The sequence below is a fragment of the Microchirus variegatus genome, assembly GCF_963457635.1.
Source record: "Microchirus variegatus genome assembly, chromosome: 4".
In the NCBI taxonomy this organism is placed as follows: domain Eukaryota; kingdom Metazoa; phylum Chordata; class Actinopteri; order Pleuronectiformes; family Soleidae; genus Microchirus; species Microchirus variegatus.
In genome coordinates, this window is record NC_139805.1 from 34,531,755 (window position 1) to 34,554,078 (window position 22,324).

Here is a 22,324-nt window from a genome sequence, read left to right on the forward strand (position 1 = left end):
AGAGGATGAGTATTGTTAGTAGTTGTGTTTGCTGCTGCTTTTGTCTCTGTTAATTTGTTTGTTTTTCCTAATCTGTTCCAGAAGGGTGACCCAACATGGTCGACCTCAAGGTGGTGCTTGTTGGACGTTCTACCCTACAGTCGCATCTTCCCTGATCTCATCGGTGACTCCTACTGCACAAGAAGAACCTGCAGTGGTGAGTATATCAGATTCCTTTGGACATCAATGACAGTTTGATACTGCTTTTCAGTTTTGTTTTTCCTAATCTGTTCCAGAATGGAGACCCAACATGGTCGACCTCGAGGCGGTGCTTGGTGGACGTTCTGGACAACTTCGACGAACTCTGAACACAGATTGTCGGAAGAGGAGGAGAATGGTGATATTTATTTTTCTTTGCGTCATTGTTGTTGACTCAACTCAACTCAACTCAACTTTATTTATAGAGCGCTTTAGGCAGCTAAAGCTGGTACAAAGTGCTTAACAGTACAATAAATAAAACATGGCACATAAAACATAGGAGACAAAATAAAAACAATAAAACTATAAAACAGTAACAATGTTTAAATAATAAAAAAAACAAAACTATAAAACAATAAAAATGTTTAAACAATAAAACACTAAAACAAGAGCAGAGTCTCATGCTGAGTTGAACGCAGAAGAATAAAAATGTGTTTTAAGATGAGTTTTAAAAATGGACAGTGAGGGGGCCTGTCTAATATGAAGCGGGAGGGCGTTCCAAAGTTTGGGACCGGCAATGGAGAAAGCTCTTTCCCCTCTGAGCTTCCGTTTAGACCTCGGTACCTCCAGGAGCAGCTGGTCAGCTGACCTGAGGCACCGAGCAGGAGTGTAAGGATGGAGAAGCTCAGAGAGGTAAGGCGGGGCAAGACCATTTAAAGATTTAAAAACAAATAAAAGAATCTTAAAATGGACTCTAAAATGCACAGGCAGCCAGTGAAGGGAGGCCAAAATGGGAGTAATGTGCTCCCTCTTACGTGCTCCAGTTAAGAGGCGAGCAGCAGCGTTCTGGACCAACTGGAGACGTGAGAGGGAGGACTGGCTGACTCCAAGATAAAGAGCGTTACAGTAATCCAGCCGAGATGTAACAAAGGCATGGATTACTGTTTCAAAGTGCTTTTGTGAGAGAAAGGGCCTCACCTTTGCCAGCTGCCTGAGGTGAAGAAAGCTGGACTTTACTGTTGCCCCAATTTGCCGGTCCAATTTAAAATCACTGTCCATAATAAAACCTAAGTTTGTCACTAAAGGCTTCACATACGATGCCAAAGGGCCCAAATCAGCAGGGGGGGGTTCACTAGAGCCGCTAGGACCAAACATTATGACTTCCGTCTTCTTTTCATTAAATTTTAAAAAGTTCAGTGACATCCATGCTTTTATGTCATCAAGACATAATAGAAGTGGTTGCAGACAGGCATTTTTCTTACTCAGTGGGACATAAATCTGACTGTCGTCTGCATAAAAATGAAATGAGATGCCATGTTTTCTCAAGATGGAGCCCAGGGGAAGCAGATACAGGGAGAAGAGCAGGGGCCCTAAAATTGAGCCCTGTGGAACCCCATATGACAGTGGAGCAGAGCGGGACTCAGAGCCACCGAGGCGTACACACATAGATCTTCCCTCAAGATACGATCTAAACCAATTAAGGGCGCTACCACTAATGCCCACTAGGTGCTGCAAGCGTGCCACTAAAATATTGTGGTCCACAGTGTCAAACGCTGCAGTTAGGTCCAGCAGGACAAGGATCACAGAGTCTCCAGAATCAACCGTCAGGAGGATGTCATTGAACACTCTTAATAAAGCTGACTCTGTACTATGCCTTGTTTTAAAGCCAGACTGGAAAATCTCCAGAATATCATGCTCGTCCAGGAACGACTGCAACTGGGCGTGGACAACTTTTTCCAGGATCTTTGAAATAAAAGGCAGCTTGGAGATAGGTCTATAATTGGCTAGCATAACACGATCAAGGCCAGGTTTCTTAAGCAGGGGTTGTACAACAGCATGTTTAAAACATTGGGGGACAACACCAGAAGACAGACTGCTGTTAATAATGGCCAGGACTGACTGCCCTATACAAGGAAATACCTCTTTAAAAAAGTGAGGCGGGACAGTGTCACAGGGAGAGCCTGATGGCTTCATCTGGGCAACCACTTTTTCTAAGGCAATCAGAGACACGGGCTCAAACGAATCAAGCACAGCTGAGAAAAGCACACTGTCAGAGGGGTCAGACACAGGTGTGGTGATTAGAGCCCTTGTGGTAGCAACCTTATCAATGAAGAACTGCAGGAAGCTATTGCACATTTCAGGGGATTCCTCTGTGCACACAGGCTGAGGTGAGCCAAGAACAGACTCTATGGTTTTAAATAACACACGTAGGTTGTGAGAGTTTGATTCAATAATATTTGACAGGTGCTCTCTTCTGGACTCTTTGACAGTGCTCTGGTAGCAGCGCCAGCTGTCTTTTAGGATTTGGCGAGAAACCTGCAGCTTGTCCTTTTTCCACCTGCGTTCAGCTTTGCGGCAATCCTGTCTGGCTGCGCGAGTTCTCGCATTGAACCAGGGCTCAGGTTTAGCTTTGGGCTGCACGGTTTTAAATGGAGCCACAGAGTCCAATATGGTTCGGCAGGAGGAGTGAAACGAAGAACTGAGCACCTCCGTGTTTGGTAATAATTCAGAGGGGACACAGAGCTGGTTAAAGGCAGCAGAAAACTGGCCGGAAAACTGACCTCTACTTTTGTCTACAGTCGCCTCTTCCCTGATCTCATCGGTGACTCCCACTGCACAAGAAGAACCTACAGTGGTGAGTATATCAGATTCCTTTGAACATCAATGAAAGTTTGATGCTGCTTTTCAGTTTCGTTTTTCCTAATCTGTTTCAGAATGGAGACCCAAGGCTTGGTGGATTTCTGACGTCCAGGACAACTTTGAACATCTGAACACCAACTGTCAGAAGAAGATGAGTATTGTTGTTTTCTGCTGCTCTCGTCCCTTTTCATTATTTAGTTTTTTCCATTATTTTTTAAGTGTACAAAAATCACTATAGTCACAAAGCACTGAATACGATTCAAACACAGGTTGTTTTTTGATATATAAACAGACTCAGGGTTCAAGTTTGTTTCATTTTTGAAATGAAATGTTTGGTGTGGTTTAAGGAATATTTGGTTGTTATTAGACCCTGAGATGGGTCAGTGACTAGGAGAAACATTGATTTTGATGCATTATTACTTTTTTGTAGTAGCAGATCCAATGTAATCTTATTTTGTGATATATGATGGATTTTGAATCGGTCTCCGACTACAAGTAAAACTTTTTTTTCCTACTAACCCAATTATAACCTGGTTTTGTTTTAAGATAAATAAACATACAATAATAGTTTGAACCTAAAAAAACATTTATTTTGCAAAGGACACCCTAACCCAATATGAACATTGAATATGAAACATGGGGCAGTTTGGTGTGTTGTTGGCGATGGGGAGAAGGGAAAAGATGGAGATGGTGAGTGAGTTCATCATGTGTGAATGTGAGAGTTCAGCTCAGGTGGAGCAGAGACTCCAAATCTCGCTCGTTCACTCGCAGTCACGCTCGCTCACTCTCGCTCGCTCACTCACTCACTCACAGTCACTCACTCACTCTCGCTCGCTCGCTCACTCGCTCCCTCACTCCCTCACTCCCTCACTCAGTCACACATGATGCACTCACTCACCATCTCTCTTCCTTTCTCCCCATCTCCAACAACACACCCAACTGCCCCATGTTTCATATTCAATGTTTATATTTCAGTCTTCATCATTCAGGGTCGTCTTTGCAAAATAAATATTTGTTCAGGTTGAACCTATTCTTGTTTATTTATCTTAAAACAAAACAGGGTAATAATTATTTAGTAGGAAAAAAAGTTTGCTTATATAAGGAGACGATTCAAAATCCACCATATCACAAGATTATTAAATTGCATCTGCCACTACAGAAACTAACAATGCATCAAAATCAATGTTTCTTCCAATCACTGACCATCTCAGGGCCTGATAATAATAAATAGTCCTTGAAAGGTATTTTATGATTGATTGGAAAGGATTGTAGTTTTTTTGTTGATTAAAAGAGTTGCATAAACATTATAGCCTTTAAAGGGTTAGAATTTTTAAAAATATAATTTGATGAGTATATCTCAGTCTGAAGTAGCGTTAAAAGAGTGACAATTTAAAGTTGAAAAAAATATGAACAATATTTTTGTAGGAGACTGTTTTTAGAAAAATCTGACATTGCAAAAAATAAGAATGCATCAGAATCAAAAGTTATTGTAGTTGCATAAACAATATGGCCTTTAAAAGGTTAACATTTTAAAAAATATTAATATTTGATATGCATATTGACTGAACACAGACTGTCGGAAGAGGAGGAGTATGGTGATATTTCTTATTTGTGTTTGCTTCATCGTTGTTGACCTCTACTTTCGTCTACAGTCGCCTCTTCCCTGATCTCAACCGTGACTCCTACAACACAAGAACCTCCAGTTGTGAGTATATCAGATTCCTTTGGGCATCAGTGACAGTTTGATACTGCTTTTCAGTTTTGTTTTTCCTAATCTGTTTCAGAATGGAGACCCTACGCTTGGTGGACTTCCTACGTTCTGGACAACTTTGAAGAACTCTGAACCCCAGCTGTCAGAAGAGGATGAGTATTGTTAATTGTTGTTTTTGCTGCTGCTTTTGTCACTTTTATCTGTTTGTTTTTCCTAATCTGTTCCAGAAGGGAGACCCAACATGATCGACCTCGAGGTGGTGCTTGGTGGACGTTCTACACTACAGTCGCCTCTTCCCTGATCTGGTCGGTGACTCCTACTGCACAAGAAGAACCTGCAGTGGTGAGTATATCAGATTCCTTTGGACATCAGTGACTGTTTGATGCTGCTTTTTAGTTTCGTTTTTCCTAATCTGTTTCAGAATGGAGACCCAAGGCTTGGTGGACTTCCTACGTTCTGGACAACTTTGAAGAACTCTGAACCCCAGCGGTCGGAAGAGGATGAGTATTGTTAGTAGTTGTGTTTGCTGCTGCTTTTGTCTCTGTTAATTTGTTTGTTTTTCCTAATCTGTTCCAGAAGGGTGACCCAACATGATCGACCTCGAGGTGGTGCTTGGTGGACGTTCTACACTACAGTCGCCTCTTCCCTGATCTGGTCGGTCACTCTTACTGCACAAGGAGAACCTGCAGTGGTGAGTATATCAGATTCCTTTGGACATCAGTGACTGTTTGATGCTGCTTTTTAGTTTCGTTTTTCCTAATCTGTTCCAGGATGGAGACCCAAGGCTTGGTGGATTTCTGACGTCCAGCACAACTTTGAACATCTGAACACCAACTGTCAGAAGAAGATGAGTATTGTTACTTGTTTGCTGCTGCTCTCGTCCCTTTTCATTATTTAGTTTTTCCATTATTTTTGAAGTGTACAAAAATCCCTTTAGTCACAAAGCACTGAATACGATTCAAACACAGGTTGTTATTTGATATATAAACAGACTCAGGGTTCAAGTTTATTTCATTTTTGAAATGAAATGTTTGGTGTGGTTTAAGGAATATTTGGTTGTTATTAGACCCTGAGATGGGTCAGTGACTAGGAGAAACATTGATTTTGATGCATTAGTTGTTTGTAGTAGCAGATCCAATGTAATCTTATTTTGTGATATATGATGGATTCTGAATCGGTCTCCGACTACAAGTAAAACATTTTTTTCCTACTAACCCAATTATAGCCTGGTTTTGTTTTAAGATGAATAAACATACAATAATAGTTTGAACCTGAAAAACATTTATTTTGCAAATGACACTGAATGATGAACACTTAAATATGAACATTGAATATGAAACATGGGGCAGTTTGGTGTGTTGTTGGCGATGGGGAGAAGGGAAAAGATGGAGATGGTGAGTGAGTTCATCATGTGTGAATGTGAGAGTTCAGCTCAGGTGGAGCAGAGACTCCAAATCTCGCTTGTTCACTCGCAGTCACGCTCGCTCACTCACTCACTCAGTCACTCACTCTCGCTCGCTCGCTCACTCGCTCCCTCACTCCCTCACTCCCTCACTCAGTCACACATGATGCACTCACTCACCATCTCTCTTCCTTTCTCCCCATCTCCAACAACACACCCAACTGCCCCATGTTTCATATTCAATGTTTATATTTCAGTCTTCATCATTCAGGGTCGTCTTTGCAAAATAAATATTTGTTCAGGTTGAACCTATTCTTGTTTATTTATCTTTAAACAAAACAGGGTAATAATTATTTAGTTGGAAAAAAGTTTGCTTATAGAAGGAGACGGTTCAAAATCCATCATATCACAAGATTATTAAATTGCATCTGCCACTACAGAAACTAACAATGCATCAAAATCAATGTTTCTTCCAATCACTGACCATCTCAGGGCCTGATAATAATAAATAGTCCTTGAAAGGTATTTTATGATTGATTGGAAAGGATTGTAGTTTTTTTGTTGATTTAAAGAGTTGCATAAACATTATGGCCTTTAAAGGGTTAGAATTTTAAAAATAGTATTTGATGAGTATATCTGTCTGAAGTAGCGTTAAAAGAGTGACAATTTAAAGTTGAAAAAAATATGAACAATATTTTTGTAGGATACTGTTTTTAGAAAAATCTGACATTGCAAAAAATAAGAATGCATCAGAATCAAAAGTTATTGTAGTTTTTTTTTCCCAATAAAAACAGTGTAGTTGCGTAAACAATATGGCCTTTAAAAGGTTCACCTTTTAAAAATATTATTTTTAAAAGGTTCACCTTTTAAAAATATTAATATTTGATATGCATATTTCAGGATGAAGTAGCTTCAAAAGACTGACTCATTTAAAGTGGAAATAAATATTAAGATATTTTTACAGCAGTTTTTGGCAAGGGGCCGTTTTCTGCAACAAGGAACAAATGAGGGGGTTAGGGTTAGCTAACCTTAGTTAGTTATCCCCAAAACACCTGGTTCAGGTGCACAGGTTATCAGAGTTCTGCAGAGCTCGTTAACCACTTCCACTACACAAGAACCTACAGTGGTGAGTATATTAGACTCCTTTTGACATCAATGACACTTTGCTACTGCTTTTCAGTTTTGTTTTTCCTAATCTGTTCCAGAATTGAGACCCTAACACTTGGTGGACTTCTTACGTCCTGGACAACTTAGACGAACTCTGAACACCGGCTGTCAAAACAAGATGAGTGTTTTTTTGTTTGTGTCAATATGCACTTCTACTTTGGTCTGTCGTTTCATCTTCCTGTGTTGTCGTTGTTACACAAATGTGTACACTTAGCAAAACTTAGTTGACAGTAAACGGGTGCAGGTGTCGGAGGATTGATAACTCTGATTGGACGGAACTCTCCATACGTGACAGCAAAACAAAAATCTGCTCACAAGGATGGACAAACTGGAATCATGGCTTGGAAATGCAAAAGTAACTTTCTGGACAACTTTGTCAACACGATGATGCAGCAAATGGAGGAATTCATTCACCTCAGTGAATCTACTCTTGGAAAATGGATGGATCTGCATGATGATCTTTGAGGAAATGGGATCAGTGGATTCAAAACCTGGAGGAACGGAACACAAGAATCTGAAAAAAACCCAACATGAACTGCACAAAATGGCCTCCTTGTGGTCGTCCAACCAAAACCACTGACTAACAAAAGTTACCACCTCTTGTCCTTTCTGTTCCCCTCCCATTCCCCCCAACCGGTCGAGGCAGACGGCCGCACACTTTGAGTCTGGTTCTGCCAGAGATTTCTTCCTGTTAAAAGGGAGTTTTTTCTCTCCACTTTTGCCACGATTGCTTGCTCATTGTGTGAATTGTTGGGTTTCTCTTCTCTCTAATATTATGAATGATTTAAAAAAAAAAAAGGAGTGCAAGTCCGACTGTCACCTCCACGTGGTGCACTCTGGGTAACGCTAACGACGGCGGCAAACGATAAGTTTACCCGGACATTTGTGACTTATTTGAAAAGTTGATCTTTTTGAGTAAATGTTAATGTGTAGAATGTGTTTGAATGTTTGTCATTGTTGTGACGATAGTCAAGTTAATTTTCACTTCATGTGTTTTCATGTGTCCAGAAACGGCAGCAAAACATGGACTGGATTTCACCGACTGGACTTGATGTGGTTTCCCTGTGAGTCGACAAACTCATTTATTTCCTTGCTGTCCTTTTATTGCTTTCCTTTTCTCTTTCCTTCCATTCTTTTTCATGTCTTTCAGCCCTTTCTTTTTGCCATTTCCTCCATCCCTGTGTTCTCTCCTTCTCTAATGGACTTTATTGCTTCCTTCCTTTTTCTGATTAAATGAGGTTTTAGTCCAACCAGCAGGGGGCGTCACAGCCACTTCAGCCTCAGTGGGTGAAGCTGAGTCTTTTTTCTTTTCCATTTCTAATTCACAGTGTAAGTGGGGTTTAAAGCCAACAGGGTTTATGAAGAATAAGTTCTTGTTTTTATTGTTATTTAAAGCTAACTGTATTTTCTTCTCTGTATTGTTTTATTGCGTTGAAGAAAAGAGCCTGTGATTGTTTGACTTTAATTTCTACTTAACCTTTATATGTTTCTTTGATGCCGTTTTGTTTCTTTTCTGCTTTGTGTTGATGTTTTTTCCATCTTGAATCTTTTGTGTTAAATAAATAAATAAGTCACTTATTTGAAGTCTCTCGCTCTTTCACTCACACTCACTCTGCTGAACTGGCTGAACAAATGTGTGCCACAGTCTGGCCCTCGGTGAAACTCTGTATGGCCTGAACCCTGAATGTTTTCTCAAGTTTATGGGCTGGCAGTGACTTAAATTCAGCAGCTTTGAATACATTTTTCATCTACACGTAATGTCACCTTTGTCCACTGGAGGTCAGGTTTTTGCAGTTCTGTTTTATGATGAATTATTTATGGCCTGGCAGGGTCTTAAACATAAAAAAACTGTTTCCCTCACAAAAGTTACTATTTATTTCACCAGTTTAGCAGCTCTAAATCTCATGTGACCTTACATGTAATGTCAAACGTGTCCACCAGAGGGCAGTTTCAACATGTAAACACATTTCAAGATCCTCTTCACCACCTACAAATCCTTCTTACCTTCAGACCTCCTCCATCGCCCCATTCACTCACACCGAACACGCTACACCGTCAAACATCTGTGTAGCCCCAGTTAAGCCCCTCAAGCATTTTATTTTAGATTTTATAAAATATATAATATAGTTTTTTTGAAGTTTAACATTTAAAAAGTTCAAGTAGCCATTCTGTTCCAATCCAATCCCTGTGTGTGTGAGTAAGAATGGAATAGGTGAGGGCGGGTCGCTACGGTAACTGTGGAGCTTCGGGCGCTGTCCGTGGTGCTGAAAGGCTGCTTTGTTGGATGAGTGTGTGACTTTGTTTTCTTTTTTTTCCCTCTACATGTAAAGTGACTTTTGTGATAGAGGAGGGAAGTGTGACGGAGCCTTGAGGGATTCTGGACTCATCACCAGGCTCGCTTCTCCTCGGCCTCAAATCTCCACGGACCTGAAACACAAGGAAAAGCAGCTGAAGCCACTTTCACTCATGACAATCCATCATTATTGAGTCACTGTGATGAAAGGAAGAAACTGTAGGGATGTTTTTAAGGTAGAACATTAGCTGAAAGGATGTTGTCGATGAATTCGTTCTTCATTGATGAAGCAGAGCATGAGAGAGAATAGATCAAAGCAGGAGAAACATCTTCTACATACGTAGAGTAAGATTAGAAGTAAGAGGAAGATTCTATTGAATAATATCTCAAATATCCAATGCCTTACCTGAACATTACTGGGCTCAGAGATGGAGAAGCTGGTCTCTTGAAAGTTGCTGCCATCTGCTGGTTTACCAGACAACGCCAGATCGGTCCTGCTGGATCTCAGTGCAGCATTTGATACGATAGATCATGAGATCCTGCTACATAGACTAGAACAAGATGTTGTGATTAGAGGATCTGCACTTGTCTGGTTCAAGTCCTATTTATGGGACAGATTTCAGTTTGTTAGTGTTAACGAGGACTACTCCATATTCACTAAGGTCAACTACGGAGTTCCTCAGGGTTCCGTGCTCGGACCTATTCTTTTTACCCTGTACATGCTGCCATTAGGCAACATTATCAGGAAACACAACATAGATTTCCATTGTTATGCAGACGACACCCAGCTATATGTATCTGTACGACCGGATGACCCAAACCCATCTATAAAACTCCAGGATTGTCTCATAGACATACAGACGTGGATGACTCTGAACTTTCTGATGCTTAACACAGAAAAAACTGAGGTCATGGTCCTTGGGCCAAAAGATATAAGAGCAGCACTTTTAAGTGGAGCTCTAAACCGAGGCAGTAACACTTCAGTCCCTTGCACTACAGTAAGGAACCTAGGAGTCCTGTTTGACCAGGATTTATCACTGGATGAACATATTAAGCATATATGTAGAACAGCCTTCTTCCACCTTCGCAACATTAAGACAATTAGAAATATTATATCACGACAAGACTCTGAGAAACTTATCCACGCCTTTATAACCTCTAGGCTGGATTACTGTAACTCCTTACTGTCTGGATGTCCTAGTAAGTCCTTGAGAAGCCTTCAACTTGTCCAGAACGCAGCAGCACGGATATTGACTGGAACCAGACGACGTGATTATACAACTCCTGTCTTGGCTTCTCTTCACTGGCTCCCAGTGAAAAGTAGAATAGATTTTAAAATACTTCTACTCACATACAAGGCCCTGAATAATCAGGCACCTTCTTATATTTGTGACTTAATCACTTTATATCAACCCAATAGACCCTGAACTCAGGTCTACTGGTTATTCCTAAAATAACTAGAAGTAGAATCGGTGGTAGAACATTTATCTACCAGGCTCCTCTCCTGTGGAACCAACTTCTGCTTTCAGTCAGACAGTCTGACTCTCTCTGCCTTTAAGGTGAGACTGAAAACCTACCTTTTTAACATAGACTATAGTCGAAGCTAGATCAGGTATGTCCTGATTAGAATAGTCTATCTTATGCTGCCATAGGCTTAGACTGCTGGAGGAATTTCCCATCATGCACTTAGAATGAGCACACAGACTTTGCACGAGCCGCACTTTCTCTACCCCGTCCTCAATTTCTCAACCCTCACCACTTACCCGATGTCCCCCATGACATGTAGACCATAAATCCACATTTAGACCATAAATCCACATGTACACCATACATCCACATGTACACCATAAATCCACATGTAGACCATAAATCCACATGTAGCACATAAATCCACATGTAGACCATAAATTCACATGTAGACCTTCTCTAACTGATGTTTAATCTCTTACAGTTCTGCTGACACCAGTGAACGACATGAGGTCAGGACAGGAAAGAGGACTCCGTCATCTTCAAGTCTCTGACCACAACAGCCTTCACGACAGGCTGTGACAGATGATCCTGGCATTTAAAGACTTTTCACTTTTTATTCTTTGTCATTGTGTATTGTATGTTTTTGGTAACATCTACTGCACGTCTGTCCGTCCAGGGAGTGGATCCCTCAACTGTGGTTCTCCCTAAGGTTTCTACCCTTTTCCCTGTTAGAAGAGTTTTTTCGCTGGTAGTTTTTCCTTACCCTGGTCGAAGGTCTAAGGACAGAGGATGTTACCAACCCTGTGAAGTCCCTGAGACAAACTATGTTTTGTAAACTGTGGGCTATACAAAAAATGATTGATTGATTGATTGATTTAACAGAAAAAAACCAAAAGTATCTTGGAATGTCTTGAAATTGTACACAGTCATAGTCAACGACACCCTGAACAAGAATCCGTTGAAAATATTTGCATATGTCTTAAGGAATATTTTTAATGAATTTTTGAAAATTAGGAAAGCGATCCATGCACTTAGGCAGTGACTTAACTTTTGATGTTTTTGGTTTGTTTTTAAAGCATTAAAGCTGCAGGAGTTCATCCATGTCGCCCAGTCGCTGGAAACAAACGTTTGGACACCATGGATCACAGAGCAGAAAATAAGGTGAGACGGAGGAAACGATCCATTTGCCCTGATGCACTTAGTGACTTGACTTTTTTTTCAAAAAAGACCCCAAAAGTATCTTGGAATGTCTTGAAATTGTACACAGTCATAGTCAAGCATGCCCTGAACAAGAATCCGTTGAATATATTTGCATATCTCTTGAGGAATATTTTTAATGAACTTTTGAAAATCAGGAAAGCGATCCATGCACTTAGGTAAGTGACTTAACTTTTTTGTCAAAAAAGACCCCAAAAGTATCTTGGAATGTCTTGAAATTGTACACAGTCATAGTCAAGCATGCCCTGAACAAGAATCCATTGAATATATTTGCATATCGCTTAAGGAATATTTTTAATGAATTTTTGAAAATCAGGAAAGCGATCCATGCACTTAGGCAGTGACTTAACTTTTTCGTCAAAAAAGACCCCAAAAGTATCTTGGAATGTCTTGAAATTGTACACAGTCATAGTCAAGCATGCCCTGAACAAGAATCCGTTGAATATATTTGCATATCTCTTGAAGAATATTTTTAATGAATTTTTGAAAATCCGGAAAGCGATCCATGCACTTGGACATTCCAAGTATGTTGGAATGTCTTGAAATTGTACTGAGTCATAGTCAACGACGCCCTGAACAAGAATCGGTTGAAAATATTTGCATATCGCTTAAGGAATATTTTTAATGAATTTTTGAAAATGATGAAAGTCTGTGCACTTAGGCAGTGACTTAACTTTTTTGTCAAAAAAGACCCCAAAAGTATCTTGGAATGTCTTGAAATTGTACACAGTCATAGTCAAGCATGCCCTGAACAAGAAACCGTTGAATATATTTGCATATCTCTTGAAGAATATTTTTAATTAATTTTTGAAAATCCGAAAAGCGATCCATGCACTTGGACATTCCAAGTATGTTGGAATGTTTTGAAATTGTACTCAGTCATAGTCAACGACGCCCTGAACAAGAATCAATTGAAAATATTTGCATATCTCTTAAGGAATATTTTTAATGAATTTTTGAAAATCAGGAAAGCAATCCATGCACTTAGGCAGTGACTTAACTTTTTTGTCAAAAAAGACCCCAAAAGTATCTTGGAATGTCTTGAAATTGTACACAGTCATAGTCAAGCATGCCCTGAACAAGAATCCGTTGAATATATTTGCATATCTCTTGAAGAATATTTTTAATGAATTTTTGAAAATCCGAAAAGCGATCCATGCACTTGGACATTCCAAGTATGTTGGAATGTCTTGAAATTGTACTCGGTCATAGTCAACGACGCCCTGAACAAGAATCCATTGAAAATATTTGCATATCTCTTAAGGAATATTTTTAATGAATTTTTGAAAATGATGAAAGTCTGTGCACTTAGGCAGTGACTTAACTTTTTATTCAAAAAAGACCCCAAAGGTATCTTGGAATGTCTTGAAATTGTACACAGTCATAGTCAAGCATGCCCTGAACAAGAATCCGTTGAATATATTTGCATATCTCTTGAAGAATATTTTTAATGAACTTTTGAAAATCAGGAAAGCGATCCATGCACTTGGACATTCCAAGTATGTTGGAATGTCTTGAAATTGTACTCAGTCATAGTCAACGACGCCCTGAACAAGAATCCGTTGAAAATATTTGCATATCGCTTAAGGAATATTTTTAATGAATTTTTGAAAATCAGGAAAGCGATCCATGCACTTAGGCAGTGACTTAACTTTTTTGTCAAAAAAGACCCCAAAAGTATCTTGGAATGTCTTGAAATTGTACACAGTCATAGTCAAGCATGCCCTGAACAAGAATCCGTTGAATATATTTGCATATCTCTTGAAGAATATTTTTAATGAATTTTTGAAAATCCGAAAAGCGATCCATGCACTTGGACATTCCAAGTATGTTGGAATGTCTTGAAATTGTACTCAGTCATAGTCAACGACGCCCTGAACAAGAATCAATTGAAAATATTTGCATATCTCTTAAGGAATATTTTTAATGAATTTTTGAAAATGAGGAAAGTCTGTGCACTTAGGCAGTGACTTAACTTTTTATTCAAAAAAGACCCCAAAAGTATCTTGGAATGTCTTGAAATTGTACACAGTCATAGTCAAGCATGCCCTGAACAAGAATCCGTTGAATATATTTGCATATCTCTTGAAGAATATTTTTAATGAACTTTTGAAAATCAGGAAAGCGATCCATGCACTTGGACATTCCAAGTATGTTGGAATGTCTTGAAATTGTACTCAGTCATAGTCAACGACGCCCTGAACAAGAATCCGTTGAAAATATTTGCATATCATTTAAGGAATATTTTTAAAGAATTTCTGAAAATCAGGAAAGCGATCCATGCATTTAGGCAGTGACTTAACTTTTTCGTCAAAAAAGAACCCAAAAGTATCTTGGAATGTCTTGAAATTGTACACAGTCATAGTCAAGCATGCCCTGAACAAGAATCCGTTGAATATATTTGCATATCTCTTGAAGAATATTTTTAATGAATTTTTGAAAATCCGAAAAGCGATCCATGCACTTGGACATTCCAAGTATGTTGGAATGTCTTGAAATTGTACTCAGTCATAGTCAACAACGCCCTGAACAAGAATCCATTGAAAATATTTGCATATCTCTTAAGGAATATTTTTAATGAATTTTTGAAAATGAGGAAAGTCTGTGCACTTAGGCAGTGACTTAACTTTTTCGTCAAAAAAGACCCCAAAAGTATCTTGGAATGTCTTGAAATTGTACACAGTCATAGTCAAGCATGCCCTGAACAAGAATCCGTTGAATATATTTGCATATCTCTTGAAGAATATTTTTAATGAACTTTTGAAAATCAGGAAAGCGATCCATGCACTTGGACATTCCAAGTATGTTGGAATGTTTTGAAATTGTACTCAGTCATAGTCAACAACGCCCTGAACAAGAATCCATTGAAAATATTTGCATATCTCTTAAGGAATATTTTTAATGAATTTTTGAAAATGAGGAAAGTCTGTGCACTTAGGCAGTGACTTAACTTTTTCGTCAAAAAAGACCCCAAAAGTATCTTGGAATGTCTTGAAATTGTACACAGTCATAGTCAAGCATGCCCTGAACAAGAATCCGTTGAATATATTTGCATATCTCTTGAAGAATATTTTTAATGAACTTTTGAAAATCAGGAAAGCGATCCATGCACTTGGACATTCCAAGTATGTTGGAATGTTTTGAAATAGTACTCAGTCATAGTCAACGACGCCCTGAACAAGAATGCGTTGAAAATATTTGCATATCGCTTAAGGAATATTTTTAATGAATTTTTGAAAATCAGGAAAGCGATCCATGCACTTAGGCAGTGACTTAACTTTTTATTCAAAAAAGACCCCAAAAGTATCTTGGAATGTCTTGAAATTGTACACAGTCATAGTCAAGCATGCCCTGAACAAGAATCCGTTGAATATATTTGCATATCTCTTGAAGAATATTTTTAATGAATTTTTGAAAATCCGAAAAGCGATCCATGCACTTGGACATTCCAAGTATGTTGGAATGTCTTGAAATTGTACTCAGTCATAGTCAACGACGCCCTGAACAAGAATCAATTGAAAATATTTGCATATCTCTTAAGGAATATTTTTAATGAATTTTTGAAAATGAGGAAAGTCTGTGCACTTAGGCAGTGACTTAACTTTTTATTCAAAAAAGACCCCAAAAGTATCTTGGAATGTCTTGAAATTGTACACAGTCATAGTCAAGCATGCCCTGAACAAGAATCCGTTGAATATATTTGCATATCTCTTGAAGAATATTTTTAATGAATTTTTGAAAATCCGGAAAGCGATCCATGCACTTGGACATTCAAAGTATGTTGGAATGTCTTGAAATTGTACTCAGTCATAGTCAACGACGCCCTGAACAAGAATCCGTTGAAAATATTTGCATATCGCTTAAGGAATATTTTTAATGAATTTTTGAAAATCAGGAAAGCGATCCATGCACTTGGACATTCCAAGTATGTTGGAATGTCTTGAAATTGTACTCAGTCATAGTCAACGACGCCCTGAACAAGAATCCGTTGAAAATATTTGCATATCGCTTAAGGAATATTTTTAATGAATTTTTGAAAATCAGGAAAGCGATCCATGCACTTAGGCAGTGACTTAACTTTTTCGTCAAAAAAGACCCCAAAAGTATCTTGGAATGTCTTGAAATTGTACACAGTCATAGTCAAGCATGCCCTGAACAAGAATCCGTTGAAAATATTTGCATATCTCTTAAGGAATATTTTTAATGAATTTTTGAAAATGAGGAAAGTCTGTGCACTTAGGCAGTGACTTAACTTTTTCGTCAAAAAAGACCCCAAAAGTATCTTGGAATGTCTTGAAATTGTACACAGTCATAGTCAAGCATGCCCTGAACAAGAATCCGTTGAATATATTTGCATATCTCTTGAAGAATATTTTTAATGAACTTTTGAAAATCAGGAAAGCGATCCATGCACTTGGACATTCCAAGTATGTTGGAATGTTTTGAAATAGTACTCAGTCATAGTCAACGACGCCCTGAACAAGAATGCGTTGAAAATATTTGCATATCGCTTAAGGAATATTTTTAATGAATTTTTGAAAATCAGGAAAGCGATCCATGCACTTAGGCAGTGACTTAACTTTTTATTCAAAAAAGACCCCAAAAGTATCTTGGAATGTCTTGAAATTGTACACAGTCATAGTCAAGCATGCCCTGAACAAGAATCCGTTGAATATATTTGCATATCTCTTGAAGAATATTTTTAATGAATTTTTGAAAATCCGAAAAGCGATCCATGCACTTGGACATTCCAAGTATGTTGGAATGTCTTGAAATTGTACTCAGTCATAGTCAACGACGCCCTGAACAAGAATCAATTGAAAATATTTGCATATCTCTTAAGGAATATTTTTAATGAATTTTTGAAAATGAGGAAAGTCTGTGCACTTAGGCAGTGACTTAACTTTTTCGTCAAAAAAGACCCCAAAAGTATCTTGGAATGTCTTGAAATTGTACACAGTCATAGTCAAGCATGCCCTGAACAAGAATCCGTTGAATATATTTGCATATCTCTTGAAGAATATTTTTAATGAACTTTTGAAAATCAGGAAAGCGATCCATGCACTTGGACATTCCAAGTATGTTGGAATGTCTTGAAATTGTACTCAGTCATAGTCAACGACGCCCTGAACAAGAATCCGTTGAAAATATTTGCATATCGCTTAAGGAATATTTTTAATGAATTTTTGAAAATCAGGAAAGCGATCCATGCACTTGGACATTCCAAGTATGTTGGAATGTCTTGAAATTGTACTCAGTCATAGTCAACGACGCCCTGAACAAGAATCCGTTGAAAATATTTGCATATCGCTTAAGGAATATTTTTAATGAATTTTTGAAAATCAGGAAAGCGATCCATGCACTTAGGCAGTGACTTAACTTTTTATTCAAAAAAGACCCCAAAAGTATCTTGGAATGTCTTGAAATTGTACACAGTCATAGTCAAGCATGCCCTGAACAAGAATCCGTTGAATATATTTGCATATCTCTTGAAGAATATTTTTAATGAATTTTTGAAAATCCGGAAAGCGATCCATGCACTTGGACATTCCAAGTATGTTGGAATGTCTTGAAATTGTACTGAGTCATAGTCAACGACGCCCTGAACAAGAATCGGTTGAAAATATTTGCATATCGCTTAAGGAATATTTCTAATGAATTTTTGAAAATCAGGAAAGCGATCCATGCACTTAGGCAGTGACTTAACTTTTTTGTCAAAAAAGACCCCAAAAGTATCTTGGAATGTCTTGAAATTGTACACAGTCATAGTCAAGCATGCCCTGAACAAGAATCCGTTGAATATATTTGCATATCTCTTGAAGAATATTTTTAATGAATTTTTGAAAATCCGAAAAGCGATCCATGCACTTGGACATTCCAAGTATGTTGGAATGTCTTGAAATTGTACTCAGTCATAGTCAACGACGCCCTGAACAAGAATCAATTGAAAATATTTGCATATCTCTTAAGGAATATTTTTAATGAATTTTTGAAAATTAGGAAAGCGATCCATGCACTTAGGCAGTGACTTAACTTTTGATGTTTTTGGTTTGTTTTTAAAGCATTAAAGCTGCAGGAGTTCATCCATGTCGCCCAGTCGCTGGAAACAAACATTTGGACACCATGGATCACACAGCAGGAAATAAGGTGAGACGGAGGAAACGATCCATTTGCCCTGATGGACTTAGTGACTTGACTTTTTTTTCAAAAAAGACCCCAAAAGTATCTTGGAATGTCTTGAAATTGTACACAGTCATAGTCAAGCATGCCCTGAACAAGAATCCGTTGAATATATTTGCATATCTCTTGAGGAATATTTTTAATGAATTTTTGAAAATCAGGAAAGCGATCCATGCACTTAGGCAGTGACTTAACTTTTGATGTTTTTGGGTTGTTTTTAAAGAATTAAAGCTGCAGGAGTTCATCCATGTCGTCCAGTCGCTGGAAACAAACGTTTGGACACCGTGGATCACACAGCAGGATATCAGGTGAGACGAAGGAAACGATCCATTTGCCCTGATGCACTTAGTGACTTGACTTTTTTTTCAAAAAAAACCCCAAAAGTAAATTGGAATATCTTGAAATTGTACACAGTCATAGTCAAGCATGCCCTGAACAAGAATCCGTTGAATATATTTGCATATCTCTTGAAGAATATTTTTAATGAATTTTTGAAAATCCGGAAAGCGATCCATGCACTTGGACATTCCAAGTATGTTGGAATGTCTTGAAATTGTACTCAGTCATAGTCAACGACGCCCTGAACAAGAATCCGTTGAAAATATTTGCATATCGCTTAAGGAATATTTTTAATGAATTTTTGAAAATCAGGAAAGCGATCCATGCACTTAGGCAGTGACTTAACTTTTTCGTCAAAAAAGACCCCAAAAGTATCTTGGAATGTCTTGAAATTGTACACAGTCATAGTCAAGCATGCCCTGAACAAGAAACCGTTGAATATATTTGCATATCTCTTGAAGAATATTTTTAATTAATTTTTGAAAATCCGAAAAGCGATCCATGCACTTGGACATTCCAAGTATGTTGGAATGTGTTGAAATTGGACTCAGTCATAGTCAACGAAGCCCTGAACAAGAATTCATAGAAAATATTTGCATATCTCTTAAGGAATATTTTTAATGAATTTTTGGAAATGAGGAAAGTCTGTGCACTTAGGCAGTGACTTAACTTTTTATTCAAAAAAGACCCCAAAAGTATCTTGGAATGTCTTGAAATTGTACACAGTCATAGTCAAGCATGCCCTGAACAAGAATCCGTTGAATATATTTGCATATCTCTTGAAGAATATTTTTAATGAATTTTTGAAAATCCGGAAAGCGATCCATGCACTTGGACATTCCAAGTATGTTGGAATGTCTTGAAATTGTACTCGGTCATAGTCAACGACGCCCTGAACAAGAATCCGTTGAAAATATTTGCATATCGCTTAAGGAATATTTTTAATGAATTTTTGAAAATCAGGAAAGCGATCCATGCACTTAGGCAGTGACTTAACTTTTTCGTCAAAAAAGACCCCAAAAGTATCTTGGAATGTCTTGAAATTGTACACAGTCATAGTCAAGCATGCCCTGAACAAGAATCCGTTGAATATATTTGCATATCTCTTGAAGAATATTTTTAATGAATTTTTGAAAATCCGAAAAGCGATCCATGCACTTGGACATTCCAAGTATGTTGGAATGTCTTGAAATTGTACTCAGTCATAGTCAACGACGCCCTGAACAAGAATCAATTGAAAATATTTGCATATCTCTTAAGGAATATTTTTAATGAATTTTTGAAAATGATGAAAGTCTGTGCACTTAGGCAGTGACTTAACTTTTTATTCAAAAAAGACCCCAAAAGTATCTTGGAATGTCTTGAAATTGTACACAGTCATAGTCAAGCATGCCCTGAACAAGAATCCGTTGAATATATTTGCATATCTCTTGAAGAATATTTTTAATGAACTTTTGAAAATCAGGAAAGCGATCCATGCACTTGGACATTCCAAGTATGTTGGAATGTCTTGAAATTGTACTCAGTCATAGTCAACGACGCCCTGAACAAGAATCCGTTGAAAATATTTGCATATCGCTTAAGGAATATTTTTAATGAATTTTTGAAAATCAGGAAAGCGATCCATGCACTTAGGCAGTGACTTAACTTTTTCATCAAAAAAGACCCCAAAAGTATCTTGGAATGTCTTGAAATTGTACACAGTCATAGTCAAGCATGCCCTGAACAAGAATCCGTTGAATATATTTGCATATCTCTTGAAGAATATTTTTAATGAATTTTTGAAAATCCGAAAAGCGATCCATGCACTTGGACATTCCAAGTATGTTGGAATGTCTTGAAATTTTACTCAGTCATAGTCAACGACGCCCTGAACAAGAATCAATTGAAAATATTTGCATATCTCTTAAGGAATATTTTTAATGAATTTTTGAAAATGAGGAAAGTCTGTGCACTTAGGCAGTGACTTAACTTTTTATTCAAAAAAGACCCCAAAAGTATCTTGGAATGTCTTGAAATTGTACACAGTCATAGTCAAGCATGCCCTGAACAAGAATCCGTTGAATATATTTGCATATCTCTTGAAGAATATTTTTAATGAACTTTTGAAAATCAGGAAAGCGATCCATGCACTTGGACATTCCAAGTATGTTGGAATGTCTTGAAATTGTACTCAGTCATAGTCAACGACGCCCTGAACAAGAATCCGTTGAAAATATTTGCATATCGTTTAAGGAATATTTTTAAAGAATTTCTGAAAATCAGGAAAGCGATCCATGCACTTAGGCAGATACTTAACTTTTTCGTCAAAAAAGACCCCAAAAGTATCTTGGAATGTCTTGAAATTGTACACAGTCATAGTCAAGCATGCCCTGAACAAGAATCCGTTGAATATATTTGCATATCTCTTGAAGAATATTTTTAATGAATTTTTGAAAATCCGGAAAGCGATCCATGCACTTGGACATTCCAAGTATGTTGGAATGTCTTGAAATTGTACTCGGTCATAGTCAACGACGCCCTGAACAAGAATCCATTGAAAATATTTGCATATCTCTTAAGGAATATTTTTAATGAATTTTTGAAAATGATGAAAGTCTGTGCACTTAGGCAGTGACTTAACTTTTTATTCAAAAAAGACCCCAAAGGTATCTTGGAATGTCTTGAAATTGTACACAGTCATAGTCAAGCATGCCCTGAACAAGAATCCGTTGAATATATTTGCATATCTCTTGAAGAATATTTTTAATGAACTTTTGAAAATCAGGAAAGCGATCCATGCACTTGGACATTCCAAGTATGTTGGAATGTCTTGAAATTGTACTCAGTCATAGTCAACGACGCCCTGAACAAGAATCCGTTGAAAATATTTGCATATCGCTTAAGGAATATTTTTAATGAATTTTTGAAAATCAGGAAAACGATCCATGCACTTAGGCAGTGACTTAACTTTTTTGTCAAAAAAGACCCCAAAAGTATCTTGGAATGTCTTGAAATTGTACACAGTCATAGTCAAGCATGCCCTGAACAAGAATCCGTTGAATATATTTGCATATCTCTTGAAGAATATTTTTAATGAATTTTTGAAAATCCGAAAAGCGATCCATGCACTTGGACATTCCAAGTATGTTGGAATGTCTTGAAATTGTACTCAGTCATAGTCAACGACGCCCTGAACAAGAATCAATTGAAAATATTTGCATATCTCTTAAGGAATATTTTTAATGAATTTTTGAAAATGAGGAAAGTCTGTGCACTTAGGCAGTGACTTAACTTTTTATTCAAAAAAGACCCCAAAAGTATCTTGGAATGTCTTGAAATTGTACACAGTCATAGTCAAGCATGCCCTGAACAAGAATCCGTTGAATATATTTGCATATCTCTTGAAGAATATTTTTAATGAACTTTTGAAAATCAGGAAAGCGATCCATGCACTTGGACATTCCAAGTATGTTGGAATGTCTTGAAATTGTACTCAGTCATAGTCAACGACGCCCTGAACAAGAATCCGTTGAAAATATTTGCATATCGTTTAAGGAATATTTTTAAAGAATTTCTGAAAATCAGGAAAGCGATCCATGCACTTAGGCAGTGACTTAACTTTTTCGTCAAAAAAGACCCCAAAAGTATCTTGGAATGTCTTGAAATTGTACACAGTCATAGTCAAGCATGCCCTGAACAAGAATCCGTTGAATATATTTGCATATCTCTTGAAGAATATTTTTAA